Below are 6,811 nucleotides of genomic sequence, written 5' to 3' on the forward strand. Positions count from 1 at the left end.
ATGTTAGCTCTGCCTTGACCAGGGGACTCCTGCAACTCAATAAAGTGCTAATGGAGATCCAAATGCTATTCCATTAGCCTTCATTCCAGATTACAGCCTGGCCTGGGCAACATCATAAAGCTGTGCTGCCTAGAGGCTGATGGACGAGTGCTTTTTTAATCTGTAGCCAGGCATGCTTTGTGCAGACCTCTGTTCTGATGCAAGCCATCCCAGCTGAATTTGTGCTGAGACAGGCCCAGTGTGTTTGCCTGGTGGCACGTCCTGTCCATTAGTGAAAACCACCATACTACTCTGAAACACCATAGCAGGAGCCACATGAATTTTTCCTGGTGTGCCCGCTGCATTTTCACAGCAGGGTGCATTATTGTAATGTACCCACGGGCTCATCTTTGCTGAAGTGCAGGTTGAAATAATCCATTAGTAATGCCACAAGAGGTTTCCTGATTGGTTTGGGCCAAACTAAAACTGCACTGCTGCTAAAAAGCGGGGTGCTACTCTTCATACTCTCCCTATGTTTCTATTGTGCTGACTCAAGTGAGCCAGCTGGAAAATGAACCTGCAAGAAAAGCAGGTAAATGGGGTCAGTTCCCTCATCTGCCTGTCCCTGGGGCTGTGCTAAGGGAGTGCTGGGACAGCAGGAGCAGGGGCACAGGGGCAGGTGTGACTTCCACTCCAGCAGCAGCATGGCCTTTAATGGCCTTAATCCAAATTGCCCTCTATGGTTGTTCCACATTCAGCATCTCCAGATCCAGAGGGATGGTGTGATGAATCACATGGTATGATGAACCAGACGGTGTGAACAGAACTGGCCTGCCTGGAAGCATGGGATGCAGCTCAAGTGCTGGCAGTCACACTGTGGGAATCAGTTATTCAGTGCAGCTATTATATGATGGCTCTGCACATCTTGGCTGTTTTGCAGTGAGCACCATCGGTCAAGTCAAGCTGTCTCAGGAGATGTTAACTCAAAAGCAGACAGCTGGAAGTAAAACTGCGGTAAAGCCTGACAGTGGGTGCTCCATGCAGCTGCATCTTAACCCATCCCTTTTATTGCAACTGGCTATTCAATACAATTTAAAATTAAACAAGCATCTACATCTCCATAGCTGTTAGGAAGAGAGAACTAAGAGGGTGATATGCTTGGCCAGCCAATGTCTACGTGGCCCAATTTTTTTTCTTCTGACTGCCCCTCAAGTCAGTCCTAAGGCCTCTCACTCCGAAGATGCTATATAGAAAGGAACATATTTGGATGCAGCACAGTTTTTTTTTTTCTTTTTTTTTGCTGGACCACTAGGCAAGTAGGCATTTCAGACTGCGAATGAAACATAGGATGTGTCTTAGGGTGGCTGCTCCCATGCAGCTGTGCTGTAATGAGTGTCACAACAGATTCACCTGGAGATGGAAGCAGCTTGGGTTTTGAGTCAGACATCATCATGTTTGAAGAGCTGCCCCTGGCCATTAAATAATGCCTCAGCTGATTGTAATTTTAATGCTGGTTGATAGAATCTATCAAACTCAGCTTTTTTTCTGGTAAACACATAGCAGAAATAACATGTTTTTTTGTTTTCTTGGCTTTTCTCTGATCATTTTGAATGAGACCCCTTTGGTCAGAAAGTCTTCAGGATGCGAGTCAGGTAAGGCTCACCTGATATGTGTAGGGAGACAGAGGATACCTGGTTATTGTTTGGCAAGCTTGTGAATGTTGCCTCAAGCAGACTAGGTTAGTGACCATCACATTCTCTTATGCTGCAAACAATGCTCTAATAGTGCTGGTATTCATAGGACATGCTAGGAGACATCCAACATTTTCAGGGGAGAACTCAGAAGAGTGTGGCTACCTGCCAGACATGAAAGAGTGCAATAAGGAAGTTCAAGTGAGCAAGTAGCCAGTGAGGAGCACATTAGGAGAAGAGAAGAGTGAATGTAAGACTGAGAGAGACAATAATGGAATGAGCTAGGACTGATTACAGAGAGGACCTGAAGGTTTGGGAGTGAGGGGGGAGGTGTCATTTTGTGATGAGCTCGAGAGGACAGTTGCCATCAGGCAAGACCAAAGGGAATTGGGGCACGGAACAGGGTGGTCTAACAAAGAGAAAGGAAGAGACAGGTTGGCAGAGCAATGAGACATTAGGAAGGAAAAATGGTAAATATTTTTTAAAAAAAGGGAAAAATAATTGAAAAGCAAACAAAAAAGTATTAGGATAAAAGGAAATAAGGTAACAGGGAGCAAAAGACAAAGAACAATGACTGATAGGCCCCAGCAGTAGGTATCTACTGAATTAGGCAGAAAGTGTCATTCAGTCTGTTCTGGCAAAACAAGCAGCATTGTGCAGTCCTGCCTGATACCCATTATTGTACCAGTGACAAGACATGACAAGAGCTGCTTTGTCTGCCTCGCCTGGTGCTGCCCTGCTGGGGCAGAGCTGGCCTTTGAGGAATGATGTGGATGAGGTCAGTGTTAGCAAATCTGCTTTTTATCCTTCTTGGTCACAATTTCATTGACAAGGCCTTATTTATACTGAGAATTTTTTTCTGACTCCATTTTACTATTCCCCAGACCTGATAAGAATCATCAGCGCTAGCCCTGATGAAAGCCCTACTGTAAATGGCCTTCTGGTATTTTTACCTCAGACTCATCAACATCTCATGTGAAAAGAGTAATGAAACTGCTTTGGAGAAGTCTCCCATAATGCTCTTACCATTGCAGTTACTGATTGATAGAGTTAAGACTCTACTGTGAGGCCAGTATCCCAAAGCATTCCTATTGCCCTCTACAACCCAGGGATTACAATAGGCAGCTCTAAAATTAAAAACCTGAGAAGCAACGTGGGGAGAGAATCTCCCTGGTTTCAGCTGTGGTGTCAACAAAAAGGTGTTTCTGTTATAATAACAAATTCTGCTACAATAATAAATACATTTTTTAAAAGTGCCAGTACTTGGTGCAAGTAAAACCCTTAGTCTGGAGCAAAGGTGAGGCCAGAAATTTTGGTTTTGTCTTAAAGACATATTCAGAATTGTGGAGAGTAAGAAAAAAGGATTCCCTCAGAATATTCTCTGGAGCGTTCCATGTTTCTGCTGGTTTTAAAAAGGAGAAGGGACTGGAGTTCAGGAAAAGAGACAAGTTCAATGGCTTTAAATCCAGAGTAGGCAGCTGAAACACTGATCAGTCTGTGATTTTATTTATAAACATTTCTACGCATCCCTGTGTGCCGGGGAAGGAGAAAACTTCTTTATAGGCTCCTTCCTAGACAATCCTATGGGAGCTACAGGAGATGCAGCCTCCTTCTGTAACCATTTGCAATGAAGTATTTGTGTAGAGCAATTATTGTCTATAATCTGTTATAGAATATGGTGATTAGGTTAATAACAGAATGCAATCCAAAAAAGAAAAATCCTTTAAAAGGTTCAGAGCTCAGAATAAGTTCTTTTTATATCTGTTTATTGGATGATATATTCTTCCCCTTACAGCTTCTTGGCATTAGTTCATGGCATTGGTGAAAAATGAGGTTTTAGATAGTTGACTTTCTGCATAGGTGTAGCTGTATAAAGGCATTAAGTCATTCATGGCAGACAAAGACAGAATGTGTCTCTAATGCCATGTAAATGAATTTTAAAAAGGCAAAAAGAAAAATTCCAATTCTTTCCTAGGGAAGAAGTGTGCTGAATTGCATTACGATATATATGCATATGTATAGTCAGCATCTGGCACAAGGAGGCCAAGATTTTTAAAACTGCCGAGTGAGCCTTTTCAGGATCCCTGCAGTCTGAATAGAAACCCACACATCCTTATTATTTGCATATGGCCCCATTATGCTTTGGAATTCACAGAAGTCTATTCCACACTGAGAAACAGATTTTTTTTTTTTTCTGATGGAAATTATTGTTCTTCAGAGTGTCTGTAAGTTACTAGGCACATACTGTACTAAGCCATATTTTGTTTTCTTCTCTAGAATATTACATATATTTTCCCTCTCTGTTCTTTTAATCCTACATCTTCTTTATGTTCCTAAAGGAATATGATCAGTTTGATAGCCAATTTTGCTGAAAAGTAATCTATCTCTATAACAGGTTAAAAGCCTCTATTGCTAACTGAGCTTTTTAGACTGGTTTTATAATAAGATTTTGAAGCCTTTTTCTCCTTCAGCCTTAATGTTCTGAAAACATTACACTTAAAAGCTCTAGTTTTCCACAGAAATAAAAGGTAAATATTGATTCATCTTTCTTAAATGTAATTTTCTGCTCTGCCATAAAAAAGTCTTGCAATATAGCTTTAATGATATGGTTCCTTAATACAGTTTCAGTTAGCAGCAGTAGAGAAAATTTAAAGGACGTATGTAAGGGAATACAATATTTTCATCTCAAAGATGAAAAGGAGGAATCAATTTGGCACTGAGATACAGAAAAGCTGGTCCTAATGACCAGTTTGTCTGCAAGATGTTGTATTTGAGCTCCACATGAACAATACACGAGGTTGTTTGAAGGAAACTGAGAGTAATTAGGTTTAGAGAGGGAAGTTGAGAGACTTCTCAAAAGAGAAAAGTGCATGAAGAATAGCTCTGCACACTTCTAAAAAACACGTGTCAGCTAATGAAATATAAGAACTACAGCACCTCAATACACCAAGCCCTTCCATTCGTTGAATCACTCCATGATTAGTCATACGGTGCAGGTAGTACTATATGACATGATGCCAAGCAGTGGATAGCCTTTAGATCTCTGCAGTGATTTCCTGATAAAAGCCAAACATCTCTTAAATTCTGTGGCTTCTAGGTTTCCAGGGTTATCACACTCAAACACAAAGGAAATGATATTGATTGGGTAAACCTCGGCCAAAAAGCATTCATAAAAGTACGTAAATAGCACCATCTACTGACATTATTGGTCTTTGCAGGGTAATGTGTTTTAAAAATCTGAAGATCTCTATGTTACAACAGTGCAGCGGTTTCTCCCTGATTGGTGCAGGGTTGGTCCTTCTTTCTACTTGTGGCTCTGTAAACTCAGAATGACGATGACCCTTGCCTCAAAAGTTTAGCAGCTAAAAATGAGACAAAATAAAACACAGTAGCCGAAAATAAAAAAAGAGGAAAAAAGAGAGGAAAAATGAGACAAAAAATGAGTAGCTGAGTGAGTCAGAGCATGTCCTGGAGCAAAAGTGAGATGCTGCTGGTAAAGGGAAAAATTTCTCAAGATGTAATTTGAGAGCCCCAAGACTTTCTTCTGACTTCAAAATCTGGCATCCTGCTCAGGGCCATCCCTACAGCTCATGAGAATCAGTGCAACTCACCTGTCAAAACAGTGTTCCTTTCCTTTATCTGGTGTAATTTTTCTGCTGGTGAGACAGACTGACTGGAGTCAGGGCCTGCTGAAGACCAGGGCTGGTGTAAAGTAGACAGCCAGGTGTGCGGAGAAGGGGAGGAATGTGGTGGTACCAAAGGGCTGTCAGTTCGCCTCAGTTACAACCTGTAATTTCATTCTCGCTGGGTTTTATTTAGTTCATTGACCTGGTTTATTATTGTTATGTAGACATAGAGGAGAACGTGCAGACAGCCAAGACACGCCTTAGGTGGGGTGAGCTCAGCTGTCAAAGGACACTGAACGTAATCCTGCTGCCTCAGAGCAGGCTTATTAAACTGAATCTGGACAGAAGAGCACCGAGAAGAGGTAGTGCTCTTCTCCCACCCACTAGCTAGGATGTCCCCATGGCATATAGGATCTGCCTCTTGGCTGCTGAAGCAGAAACAGTGTGCAGCAAACATTGCTCTGCCAGCGGGGAGGAGCATGGGGACAAAAGTAGGACGAGACATGGAGCTGTGATGAGTTGATGAGGGCAGGATGAAAGATTAGCGTCATGGATAGTATTGCTGCTTAGCAGTTTTGGTATCGTTTGGTACAGAGCAGCTTCTGAGCCACCGTACTGCTGTTGTTCTGGAGTATGTCCCTCATTAGGCTCCGTGCCATCCAAAATGTGAATGAGCTGCTCCCAGAGCCGCACTGGAAAGCCATGTAACCTTATTTTTTGTAGATGTACCTGAGACGGTCATCCTGCCAGATCCATGCCAGTCAGCTGGACTACTTAGCTGTCACCTGAAGAGGGAATTGTCTCTTTATTACTTGTGAAGCCTTTTCTCAACTCTTTGACATGGGTTCTTTGGTCCTACAAAAATGTATTACCAATAAACAATTTTAAAAAGCTCATTCAGTCACTGATTTTAGTTTTTCCAGAAAAACAGATGTTTGCAGGTGGAGTGGTAGCATGGTACTGAGCCGAGACTGCACAGAGCAGGATGCAAATGCATACAGGTGAACCCACAGAAATCACTTTCCTGTGTGAGTTTGTCTTTACCCCTTCAGCACGACAAGGCTGGTATTTAAACAGAGGTGACACACTCTTTATCAGTATCTTGGAAAATATTTCTACTTCTCTTGACTCGAGTAGTAAGTCAGTACTTTGGATGACGTTGCATGTATCTGTATCAAGACAGAAACAGACTGTGTACATGAAAATTGTTTAAAGAACAGCTTTTAAAATTATTTACAAAATGCATATTCAAAGGCGTCTTTCCGTAGCCATACTAAGAACAATTTCCAGGAGACAATTTCCATTTCTGAATTCCAAAGCACACTTTTAAGCAGTATAGAGCTCAGAAAGCTTTCTCTTCACGCATCTTGAGGCTGCTTGAGTAGCGTTTCTCAAGGTGTAGTTTTCTCATCGGCTTAGTCCCATCTCAATCCATGGTGCTAGTGTGGCAAGTGGTGGCCCCGTCCCACTAGTGCTGGTGGAAATACGGGCTTGGCTGCATCGTGGAGCTGACTC

Source organism: Caloenas nicobarica, chromosome 5 (genome assembly GCF_036013445.1).
Source record: "Caloenas nicobarica isolate bCalNic1 chromosome 5, bCalNic1.hap1, whole genome shotgun sequence".
In the NCBI taxonomy this organism is placed as follows: Eukaryota; Metazoa; Chordata; class Aves; order Columbiformes; family Columbidae; genus Caloenas; species Caloenas nicobarica.